The sequence below is a fragment of the Mytilus galloprovincialis genome, chromosome 3 (genome assembly GCF_965363235.1).
Source record: "Mytilus galloprovincialis chromosome 3, xbMytGall1.hap1.1, whole genome shotgun sequence".
Taxonomy (NCBI): Eukaryota; Metazoa; Mollusca; class Bivalvia; order Mytilida; family Mytilidae; genus Mytilus; species Mytilus galloprovincialis.
The window spans coordinates 89,339,824-89,353,341 of NC_134840.1; the positions used below are offsets into that span (position 1 = coordinate 89,339,824).

General features: G+C 32.5%; 1 protein-coding gene across 1 annotated transcript in view; it reads left to right on the plus strand.

Annotated features, from left to right (window-relative positions):
- The window catches only part of LOC143069312 (adenylosuccinate synthetase isozyme 1-like), a 129,465-nt gene that overhangs the window by 82,750 nt on the left and 33,197 nt on the right, over positions 1–13,518 (plus strand). The window lies entirely within an intron of this gene.

Here is a 13,518-nt window from a genome sequence, read left to right on the forward strand (position 1 = left end):
AAAGTAAGATGTACAAACACATCACCATCACCAAATTATAATTTTGTCATGAATCCATCTGCTTCCTTTGTTTAATATTCACATAGACCAAGGTGAGCGACACAGGCTCTTTAGAGCCTCTAGTTGGTTATTATCTTGAATATTATTATAGAAAGAGATAAACTGTAAACAGCAATAATGTACATCAAAGTAAGACCTAAAAATAAGTCAACATGTCCAAAATGATCAATTGACCCCCTAAGGAGTTATTGCCCTTTATAGTTAATTTTTAACAATTTTCAAAAAAATTTGTAAATTTTTACTAACTTTTTCCACTGTAACTGCTGGGCCAAGTTCATCATAGAGAGAGATAATTGTAAGCAGCAAGAATGTTCAGTAAAGTAAGATCCATCACCAAAACACAATTTTGTCATAAATCCATCTGTGTCCTTTGTTTAATATTCACATAGACCAAGGTGAGTGACACAGGCTCTTTAGAGCCTTTAGTTAAGATAACTGAACCTTCTTTTACATGGTCCGAGAACACAATTATTCCGTAGTGCATTTCTTTTAGAACATAAATGAAAATAAAAAAAATCCCACCTGCGCTTTCTCAAAGAAACTTTTACAGTGTTGTACTACTTTTGGGACAAATTGTATCAAAATTATAGAAAACTTCATCGGCTCTAACAATTTTATGTTTAGGGCGTCTTGAAATCTTTTGACAGCTTCCGAAGTGCTAATTTTCAACCTTTTTCAGCTGGACCAAATCACTACTTTCCTTTAAAATTCTGGACCCAAATTTTTTTATAGTGTAATTTCACCCCCCTACTTGCAATTTGAGGCATTAAACATGGAGAAATAAATTTGGAAGGGGTATAAAAATTAATGGCAAGTAACCCACTGTCAACACTAGGGACTATATTTGTGAACAACGAAAATCAAGGGACGACAATTGTGGTCTCGGACCACATGGCTATTGTTTGTTTTGCCAAAGTCGACCTTTGATCTACACTCACTCACTGGAATGTCCCGTCAGCTGTCCTTCCACTAGTCAACTTTCTTTCGATACGATAATATGAGAGGTTTCCTGGATATCCACTTTCATTTTAGCAGAGAGAAATTGTTATTTATAGATTATCATTGATCATCTCAACCAGATTGATTTTGTCGCTTGAGCTGGTACGGCAAAAGCGTGAAAAGCAATCAAGTTCAGATGACCAATCATAATCTGTTTATCGCTATTTTACTTATGACAATGTTGTTGATTTCATGTCTATTTCATTAGCAACGCCACATGCCTCCTTAGTTTATAACAACAATTGTTCATCCCAAGCGAGTAGCATGATATGAAAAATTATCACAAAAATAGATCAAAGGAAAAATGCGCAAAATAGCGATAAAGATGTTTACGGCATATTGTATATAAATGTAAATGTATGTTATAATGATGATTTGTAAATGTTTGATTATATACTAGATGCAACACAAAGTACATCTGAAATTTACACCTGACTTAGTTATTATTTCAACCTTTTACCAACTCAAAGGAGCCATGCAAATTATGTTCAATCAAGCCTCCTTATTCAATTTAACCTACCTCTCAGTTAAAAGGGCGAAATCTTTACAGTACAATGCAATGTCTATACTGAGTTCAACACTAATGATAGTCCTGTTGCCTGAGGCTAGTTAGATTGTAAGCATGTCTACCTCAGTAGTCCTTAAGGCTAGTTGAATTTCATCTATTTTACGCCCTTCAACACCCAAAATTGAATATCATGTTTAAAGTAGTGAGATTTATTATACCCCATGCAACAAAGTTACAAAGGTTATTATGTTTTTGTGGGGACGTTGTGTATGCGAGTACCCTCTCACTAAGGTTCCTAAATTTTTGACAGCAGAAGTTTAATTATTTACACTACGGTAAATCTATTTTATTCTTTTAGCTGTAAATGGAGATTGCAATGTCTTTATTTACAGAATTGCCACCTATATTGGGTGAAAAAAGAGAACATTCAGAATTTCACCAAATCTGGTTCATCTTCATAGCCTTAATGAAATTAACTCAAATATAAAGTTATATGAATATTTCACGAAGATTTAGAAAATCCTGGGCCTTAACTATGATGAATGGCATAAATTCACAATTAAAAATATGCATATATATAAGTTTACAAAAAGCCCTGTATGCAAGTAAATTCATCATATGCACATTTAAGATTAAAATTTTTAAGTAGTGCTCATATTTACTCTTCACAGTCATTGAAACTTATACATGTCATAGATTTTTATACGACCGCAAAAATTTTAATTTTTCGTCGTATATTGCTATCACGTTGGCGTCGTCGTCTGCGTCTTGCGTTGTCGTCGTCGTCCGAATACTTTTAGTTTTCGCACTCTAACTTTAGTAAAAGTGAATAGAAATTTATGAAATTTTAACACAAGGTTTATAACCACAAAAGGAAGGTTGGGATTGATTTTGGGAGTTTTGGTCCCAAAATTTTAGGAATTAGGGGCCTAAAAGGGCCCAAATAATCATTTTCTTGGTTTTCGCACTATAACTTTAGTTTAAGTAAATAGAAATCTATGAAATTTTGACACAAGGTTTATGACCACAAAAGGAAGGTTGGATTGATTTTGGGAGTTTTAGTTCAAACAGTTAAGAAATTAGGGGCCAAAAAAGGGCCCAAATAAGCATTATTCTTGGTTTTCGCACAATAACTTTAGTATAAGTAAATAGAAATCAATGAAATTTAAACACAAGGTTTATGACCATAAAAGGAAAGTTGGGATAGATTTTGGGAGTTTTGGTCCCAACAGGTTTTTAGGAATAAGGGGCCCAAAGGGTCCAAAATTGAACTTTGTTTGATTTCATAAAAAATTGAATAATTGGGGTTCTTTGATATGCCGGATCTAACTGTGTATGTAGATTCTTAATTTTTGGTCCCGTTTTCCAATTGGTCCAAAATTAAACTTAGTTTGATTTTAACAAAAAATGAATCCTTGGGGTTCTTTGATATGCTGAATCTAAAAATGTACTTAGATTTTTTATTATTGTCCCAGTTTTCAAGTTGGTCCAAATCGTGGTCCAAAATTAAACTTTGTTTGATTTCATCAAAAATTGAATAATTGGGGTTCTTTGATATGCCAAATCTTACTGTGTATGTAGATACTTAATTTTTAGTCCCGTTTTCAAATTGGTCTACATTAAATACCAAAGGGTCCAAAATTAAACTAAGTTTGATTTTAATAAAAATTGAATTCTTTGGCTTTTTTGATATGCTGAATTTAATCATGTACTTAGATTTTTGATTATGGGCCCAGTTTCAAGTTGGTTCAAATCAGGATCCAAAATTATTATATTAAGTATTGTGCAATAGCAAGAAATTTTCAATTGCACAGTATTCAGCAATAGCAAGAAATCTTCAATTGCACAGTATTGTGCAATAACAAGAAATTTTCAATTGCACAATATTGCGCAATAGCAAGAAATATCTAATTGCACAATATTGTGCAATAGCAAGAAATTTTCAATTGATTGGAGTTATCTTTCTTTGTCCAGAATAGTAGTTGAATCAACTTAAATCATTGTTTTATACAATACACAATGTATATTCACTTTTACTACCAACTGATAAATTAAAACAATCTTTACCATTCAGTGATAACAAGCACTTTTTGTTACATTTTAATATTTTATGATGTATTTAAATGAGTAGTTATTGTTGCAAACTCCATTAGAAATTTGAATTGAGATCAGTTTTGATAAAAAGGGAAAGGGGGATGTGAAAAAAAAATGGTGGGGGGGGGGGGGTAAATTTTTCTCATTTCAGATTTCATAAATAAAAAGAAAATTTCTTCAATCATTTTTTTGAGAGGATTAATATTCAACAGCATAGTGATTGCTCAAAGACAAAAAAAATATTTTAAGTTCATTAGACCACATTCATTCTGTGTGCAAAACCTATGCTGTGTCAACTATTTAATCACAATCCAAATTTAGAGCTGAATCCAGCTTGAATGTTGTGTCCATACTTGCCCCAACCGTTCAGGGTTCAACCTCTGCGGTCGTATAAAGCTGCGCCCTACGGAGCATCTGGTTGATAAATATTGTTGTTTGGATATATTTAGCACACCTGCCCCAATGGGCCAAGTGAGCTTTTCTCATAACTTGGGGTCTGTTTTCCTTCATTTTCCTCTTTGTCGTTTACTTTTTATACGACCGCAAAAAAAAATATTGCAGTCCTGTATTGGTATCACTTTGTCCTCATTGTGTTCGTCCGGCACTGTTGTCAGCTTTGTCCATAGACACTTACTTACCTGACAATAACAGAGCTCCAGATAAGCTGTGTATTTGCGTGATCACGCAATACAAATAATGAAAAACCCAATGCATTTGCCCATTGCAGGGTTCAATAACCCAAATAATTCAAAGGAAAACCCAATTTTATGCCAAAGCCATATGTTCTCAACGCTTTTATTCACTATCGTTTGCGTTATTTACCCTTATCTGTTTACAGTTGTTGTGTAAATCTATTTTTATAATATTTATAACTGGAAATGTCCTTTTGGTCTAAAAATAGAGCCCTGCATCAAGTAGCTAAAATGGGTCCCTGTTGCTCAAAAGGTACATGTGTTTATGAAAACATTTTGATCATCTTGGCTTTTATCCAATTAGCGTGTGTCATGTTATATATTTTTCAAATTGCTCGGGATTTATCATAACATGCAATGAATTAAAACGAAAGTTAATGTCCGGTGAAAAATATTGAAGAGAAACATGTTTTCACCTTCTTTTGAATAGCTAAAGGAAAGTTATGATGATAACAAGACTTAGCTTGTGTTTTTAGGAACCGTCCATCAAACAAACGCGCATGTTTGCATACCTTAACAAGAACATTGCTAATAAACACAGGGTTTCCTCAGAAACGAAATCAGTTGGAAAAAGTGAAAGGCCAAATCAATTATGACATAATATGGATCAATATGTAGTTGGAAAGCATCGGAAACCAAAAGTTCTAATAAGAGACAACTTAACCCAGATTTATGTAAATTGAATTAAACAAAAACTTCAAGTATAATTTTAGTTTATATACTATAGTTGATGAGTGAATACACATATCCATTTTTTACAGTTTATATAAATTGTTAAACGAACATACAAAACTGGCAGAATGTTTGAAAAGGGACACAAATTAAATGTAAAATTGCTCATCAGTGAATAAACCAAATAAAACAGCTAGCACAAAATAAAGGAAGAAACATATTTAAGATTGAAAAACACCTGGGGTTCATATTGCCTAAATATTCAATATTGTGTTGATGAAAAAACCCAATGCATAAAGGATCTTGGTGGTGAAAAACCCAATTGGATATTTGCTTGAGGGCTGAATTGGAATTGATAATGCAATTTAAAAACTTTATCACCCAATTACATAAGAAAATGGCGGGTAAAAACCCCAATTTGTGAATTCTTATCTGGAGCTCTGCAATAACTTTAGTTTAAGTGATTGGATATCTATGAAATTTAAACACAAGGTTTAAAACCACAACAAGAAGTTTGGCATTGATTTTGGGGGGTTATGGTCCCGACAGTTTAGGAACAAGGGGCCCAAAAGGTATTTTGAACCCCCTAAAAAGTGAACCCGGGGTCAAAATACCATGCGGTAAAATGACCCCGGGGTCATTATACCGCATGGTATTTTGACCCCGGGGTCATTTTTCACATATGGTATTTTGAACCCCCCTGCGGTATATTGAACCCCCTGTTTTTGATAAATAGTATTGCAGATAATCTTATTTACAATTTATTGGCTATCGTTTTTTTTAATTTGTGGTTTTAAGTAGGGGGTTCAATATACCGCAAATTACCATGGCTAAGCAAAATTTTCAAAATATCTTTTCCAGCATGTTTAACACATACAAACCACTTATTGGAGTATTATAACTATGTTAAGGAGTTAGAATAGCTTGAATTTTTGAAATTCAAGGTCTATAGTAGGGGGTTCAATATACCGCAGGGGGGTCAAAATACCATGGCTAAGTAAAATTTTCAAAATATCTTTTCCAGTATATTAAATACATACAAACTACTTATTGGAGTAATATAACTATGTTAAGGAGTTAGAATAGCTTGAATTTTTGAAATTCAAGGTCTATAGTAGGGGATTCAATATACCGCAGGGGGGTCAAATTACCATGGCTAAGCAAAATTTTCAAAATATCTTTTCCAGCATGTTTAACACATACAAACCACTTATTGGAGTATTATAACTATGTTAAGGAGTTAGAATAGCTTGAATTTTTGAAATTCAAGGTCTATAGTAGGGGGTTCAATATACCGCAGGGGGGTCAAAATACCATGGCTAAGTAAAATTTTCAAAATATCTTTTCCAGTATATTAAATACATACAAACTACTTATTGGAGTAATATAACTATGTTAAGGATTTAGAATAGGTTGAGTTTTTGAAATTCAAGGTCTATAGTAGGGGGTTCAATATACCGCAGGGGGTTCAAAATACCATGGCTAAGTAAAATTTTCAAAATATCTTTTCCAGTATATTAAATACATACAAACTACTTATTGGGGTATTATAACTATGTTCAGGAGTTAGAATAGCTTGAATTTTTGAAATTCAAGGTCTATAGTAGGGGGTTCAATATACCGCAGGGGGGTCAAAATACAATGGCTAAGTAAAATTTTCAAAATATCTTTTCCAGTATATTAAATACATACAAACTACTTATTGGAGTAATATAACTATGTTAAGGATTTAGAATAGCTTGAATTTTTGAAATTCAAGGTCTATAGTAGGGGGTTCAATATACCGCAGGGGGGTTCAAAATACCATGGCTAAGTAAAATTTTCAAAATATCTTTTCCAGCATGTTTAACACATACAAACCACTTATTGGAGTATTATAACTATGTTAAGGAGTTAGAATAGCTTGAATTTTTGAAATTCAAGGTCTATAGTAGGGGGTTCAATATACCGCAGGGGGGTCAAAATACCATGGCTAAGTAAAATTTTCAAAATATCTTTTCCATTATATTAAATACATACAGACTACTTATTGGAGTATTATAACTATGTTAAGGAGTTAGAATAGCTTGAATTTTTGAAATTCAAGGTCTATAGTAAGGGGTTCAATATACCGCAGGGTAGTCAAAATACCATGGCTAAGTAAAATTTTCAAAATATCTTTTTCAGTATATTAAATACATACAAACTACTTATTGGAGTATTATAACTATGTTAAGGAGTTAGAATAGCTTGAATTTTTGAAAATCAAGGTCTATAGTATGGGGTTCAATATACCGCAGGGGGTCAAAATACCATGGCTAAGTAAAATTTTCAAAATATCTTTTCCAGTATATTAAATACATACAAACTACTTATTGGGGTATTATAACTATGTTAAGGATTTAGAATAGGTTGAGTTTTTGAAATTCAAGGTCTATAGTAGGGGGTTCAATATACCGCAGGGGGGTCAAAATACCATGGCAAAGTAAAATTTTCAAAATATCTTTTCCAGTATATTAAATACATACAAACTACTTATTGAAGTATTATTACAATGTTAAAAGTTAGAATTGCTAGAATTTTAAAAAAATTAAGGTCTATAGTAGGGGTTTCAATATACCATGGTAGGGGGGTCAAAATACCATGGCAAAGTAAAATGTTCAAAACATCTTTTCCATCATGTTCAATACATACAAACTACTTATTGGAGTATTATTACTATGTTAAGGAGTTAATATACCACAGGGGGGTCAAAATACCATGGCGAGGTATGTATCAGAACGATAGTTGTATGTGTGAGTGTATGCGAGTGGGAGAGAAAGGCTTTTTATATTTACTTTATGTGATTACATGCTTGTTATGAGCCCTATGATTAGGAAATAAAATATCTTTATCTTTATCTTTATCTTTGTATAAACATGTTGGAAAAGATATTTTGCAAAATTTCTCCTTTGCCATGGTATTTTGACCCCCCTGCGGTATATTGAACCCCTTACTCTAGACCTTTAATTAAAAAAATTCTGGCAATTCTTACTTTTTTATATAGTTAGAATACACAAATAAGCAGTTTGTATGTATTAAACTTGCTGGAAAAGTTATTTTGAAAATTTTACTTTGCCATGGTATTTTGACCCCCCTGCAGTATATTGAACCCCCTACTCTAGGCCTTTAATTTCAGAAATTCTGGCAATTTGAACTCTTTTATGTAGTAAGAATACACCAATAAGTAGTTTGTATGTATTGAACTTGCTGGAAAAGATATTTTGAAAATTTTACTTTGCCATAGTATTTTGACCCCCCTGCGGTATATTGAACCCCCTACTCTAGGCCTTTAATTTCAGAAATTCTGGCAATTCAACTCTTTTATGTAGTAAGAATACACAAATAAGTAGTTTGTATGTATTTAACGTGCTGGAAAAGATATTTTGAAAATTTTACTTTGCCATGGTATTTTGACCCCCCTGCGGTATACTGAAACCCCTACTCTAGGCCTTTAATTTCCAAAAATCTGGCAATTCTAACTCTTTTATGTAGTTAGAATTAACCAATAAGTAGTTTGTATGTATTTAACTTGCTGGAAAAGATATTTTGAAAATTTTACTTTGCCATGGTATTTTGACCCCCCTGCGGTATATTGAACCCCTTACTCTAGCCCTTTAATTAAAAAAATTCTGGCAATTCTAACTTTTTTATATAGTTAGAATACACAAATAAGCAGTTTGTATGTATTAAACTTGCTGGAAAAGTTATTTTGAAAATTTTACTTTGCCATGGTATTTTGACCCCCCTGCAGTATATTGAACCCCCTACTCTAGGCCTTTAATTTCAGAAATTCTGGCAATTTGAACTTTTTTATGTAGTTAGAATACACCAATAAGTAGTTTGTATGTATTAAACTTGCTGGAAAAGATATTTTGAAAATTTTACTTTGCCATGGTATTTTGACCCCCCTGCGGTATACTGAAACCCCTACTCTAGGCCTTTAATTTCCAAAAATCTGGCAATTCTAACTCTTTTATGTAGTTAGAATTAACCAATAAGTAGTTTGTATGTATTTAACTTGCTGGAAAAGATATTTTGAAAATTTTACTTTGCCATGGTATTTTGACCCCCCTGCGGTATATTGAACCCCTTACTCTAGCCCTTTAATTAAAAAAATTCTGGCAATTCTAACTTTTTTATATAGTTAGAATACACAAATAAGCAGTTTGTATGTATTAAACTTGCTGGAAAAGTTATTTTGAAAATTTTACTTTGCCATGGTATTTTGACCCCCCTGCAGTATATTGAACCCCCTACTCTAGGCCTTTAATTTCAGAAATTCTGGCAATTTGAACTTTTTTATGTAGTTAGAATACACCAATAAGTAGTTTGTATGTATTAAACTTGCTGGAAAAGATATTTTGAAAATTTTACTTTGCCATGGTATTTTGACCCCCTGTGGTATATTGAACCCCCTACTCTAGGCCTTTAATTTCAGAAATTCTAGCAATTTGAACTCTTTTATGTAGTAAGAATACACCAATAAGTAGTTTGTATGTATTGAACTTGCTGGAAAAGATATTTTGAAAATTTTACTTTGCCATAGTATTTTGACCCCCCTGCAGTATATTGAACCCCCTACTCTAGGCCTTTAATTTCAGAAATTCTGGCAATTCAACTCTTTTATGTAGTAAGAATACACAAATAAGTAGTTTGTATGTATTTAACGTGCTGGAAAAGATATTTTGAAAATTTTACTTTGCCATGGTATTTTGACCCCCCTGCGGTATACTGAAACCCCTACTCTAGGCCTTTAATTTCCAAAAATCTGGCCATTCTAACTCTTTTATGTAGTTAGAATTAACCAATAAGTAGTTTGTATGTATTTAACTTGCTGGAAAAGATATTTTGAAAATTTTACTTTGCCATGGTATTTTGACCCCCCTGCGGTATATTGAACCCCTTACTCTAGCCCTTTAATTAAAAAAATTCTGGCAATTCTAACTTTTTTATATAGTTAGAATACACAAATAAGCAGTTTGTATGTATTAAACTTGCTGGAAAAGATATTTTGAAAATTTTACTTTGCCATGGTATTTTGACCCCCTGCAGTATATTGAACCCCCTACTCTAGGCCTTTAATTTCAGAAATTCTGGCAATTTGAACTTTTTTATGTAGTTAGAATACACCAATAAGTAGTTTGTATGTATTAAACTTGCTGGAAAAGATATTTTGAAAATTTTACTTTGCCATGGTATTTTGACCCCCCTGTGGTATATTGAACCCCTACTCTAGGCCTTTAATTTCAGAAATTCTAGCAATTTGAACTCTTTTATGTAGTAAGAATACACCAATAAGTAGTTTGTATGTATTGAACTTGCTGGAAAAGATATTTTGAAAATTTTACTTTGCCATAGTATTTTGCCCCCCCTGCAGTATATTGAACCCCCTACTCTAGGCCTTTAATTTCAGAAATTCTGGCAATTCAACTCTTTTATGTAGTAAGAATACACAAATAAGTAGTTTGTATGTATTTAACGTGCTGGAAAAGATATTTTGAAAATTTTACTTTGCCATGGTATTTTGACCCCCCTGCGGTATACTGAAACCCCTACTCTAGGCCTTTAATTTCCAAAAATCTGGCAATTCTAACTCTTTTATGTAGTTAGAATTAACCAATAAGTAGTTTGTATGTATTTAACTTGCTGGAAAAGATATTTTGAAAATTTTACTTTGCCATGGTATTTTGACCCCCCTGCGGTATATTGAACCCCTTACTCTAGCCCTTTAATTAAAAAAATTCTGGCAATTCTAACTTTTTTATATAGTTAGAATACACAAATAAGCAGTTTGTATGTATTAAACTTGCTGGAAAAGATATTTTGAAAATTTTACTTTGCCATGGTATTTTGACCCCCCTGCGGTATACTGAAACCCCTACTCTAGGCCTTTAATTTCCAAAAATCTGGCAATTCTAACTCTTTTATGTAGTTAGAATTAACCAATAAGTAGTTTGTATGTATTTAACTTGCTGGAAAAGATATTTTGAAAATTTTACTTTGCCATGGTATTTTGACCCCCCTGCGGTATATTGAACCCCTTACTCTAGCCCTTTAATTAAAAAAATTCTGGCAATTCTAACTTTTTTATATAGTTAGAATACACAAATAAGCAGTTTGTATGTATTAAACTTGCTGGAAAAGATATTTTGAAAATTTTACTTTGCCATGGTATTTTGACCCCCTGCAGTATATTGAACCCCCTACTCTAGGCTTTTAATTTCAGAAACTCTGGCAATTTGAACTTTTTTATGTAGTTAGAATACACCAATAAGTAGTTTGTATGTATTAAACTTGCTGGAAAAGATATTTTGAAAATTTTACTTTGCCATGGTATTTTGACCCCCCTGTGGTATATTGAACCCCTACTCTAGGCCTTTAATTTCAGAAATTCTAGCAATTTGAACTCTTTTATGTAGTAAGAATACACCAATAAGTAGTTTGTATGTATTGAACTTGCTGGAAAAGATATTTTGAAAATTTTACTTTGCCATAGTATTTTGAACCCCCTACTCTAGGCCTTTAATTTCAGAAATTCTGGCAATTCAACTCTTTTATGTAGTAAGAATACACAAATAAGTAGTTTGTATGTATTTAACGTGCTGGAAAAGATATTTTGAAAATTTTACTTTGCCATGGTATTTTGACCCCCCTGCGGTATACTGAAACCCCTACTCTAGGCCTTTAATTTCCAAAAATCTGGCAATTCTAACTCTTTTATGTAGTTAGAATTAACCAATAAGTAGTTTGTATGTATTTAACTTTCTGGAAAAGATATTTTGAAAATTTTACTTTGCCATGGTATTTTGACCCCCCTGCGGTATATTGAACCCCTTACTCTAGCCCTTTAATTAAAAAAATTCTGGCAATTCTAACTTTTTTATATAGTTAGAATACACAAATAAGCAGTTTGTATGTATTAAACTTGGTGGAAAAGATATTTTGAAAATTTTACTTTGCCATGGTATTTTGACCCCCTGCAGTATATTGAACCCCCTACTCTAGGCCTTTAATTTCAGAAATTCTGGCAATTTGAACTTTTTTATGTAGTTAGAATACACCAATAAGTAGTTTGTATGTATTAAACTTGCTGGAAAAGATATTTTGAAAATTTTACTTTGCCATGGTATTTTGACCCCCCTGTGGTATATTGAACCCCTACTCTAGGCCTTTAATTTCAGAAATTCTAGCAATTTGAACTCTTTTATGTAGTAAGAATACACCAATAAGTAGTTTGTATGTATTAAACTTGCTGGAAAAGATATTTTGAAAATTTTACTTTGCCATGGTATTTTGACCCCCTGTGGTATATTGAACCCCTACTCTAGGCCTTTAATTTCAGAAATTCTAGCAATTTGAACTCTTTTATGTAGTAAGAATACACCAATAAGTAGTTTGTATGTATTTAACTTGCTGGAAAAGATATTTTGAAAATTTTACTTTGCCATGGTATTTTGACCCCCCTGCGGTATATTGAACCCCCTACTCTAGGCCTTTAATTTCAGAAATTCTAGCAATTTGAACTCTTTTATGTAGTAAGAATACACCAATAAGTAGTTTGTATGTATTAAACTTGCTGGAAAAGATATTTTGAAAATTTTACTTTGCCATGGTATTTTGACCCCCCTGCGGTATATTGAACCCCCCTTTTTTACCATGGAAAATCAAAACTACCTTTATATATATAAATATATACATATGTTATAATTACAAATAATTAAAGCATTCAAGCTACGTATTGTCTAGTTATAATGTGTCAATAAGTATTTTGAATGACATTTTGTTGGTAAAGATTTCAGAGCACTTATACCAAGCAAAGATATTTCTTTTAATTAAGCATGGAAAATGTACCTCCCCTTCTTGTATGAATGATTTTTTAATCTATGATAAGTTTTAGAATAATGTAAGATGTTCTAATATTCATCTAGGATGAAAAAAACAGGGGGGTTCAATTTACCATGGGGGTTCAATTTTCCATACAGGGGGGGTTCAATTTACCATAGCGGTATTTTGACCCCGGGGTCAATTTACCATGGGGTTCAAAATACCATATGACAGCGGGTAAAAACCCCAATTTGTGAATTCTTATCTGGAGCTCTGCAATAACTTTAGTTTAAGTGATTGGATATCTATGAAATTTAAACACAAGGTTTAAAACCACAACAAGAAGTTTGGCATTGATTTTGGGGGGTTATGGTCCCGACAGTTTAGGAACAAGGGGCCCAAAAGGGGTCATAATAAGTATTTTTCTAGTCTCCAGACAATAACTGGAAGTGTAAGTGTATGGATCTTTCTGAACTTGTACCACAAGGTTCCATATCACAAAGGGAAGGCTTGGTTAGTTTGAAGGTAATTGCCTTAATAGTTCAATTTTCACTATTTTTGCTTTTCTTTATTCCTTTCAAATAGCTTCAGATTAATTGTTTTGGTCAAGGAATGTTTTTTAATGATCTTTTTAATTTTAATACCGTA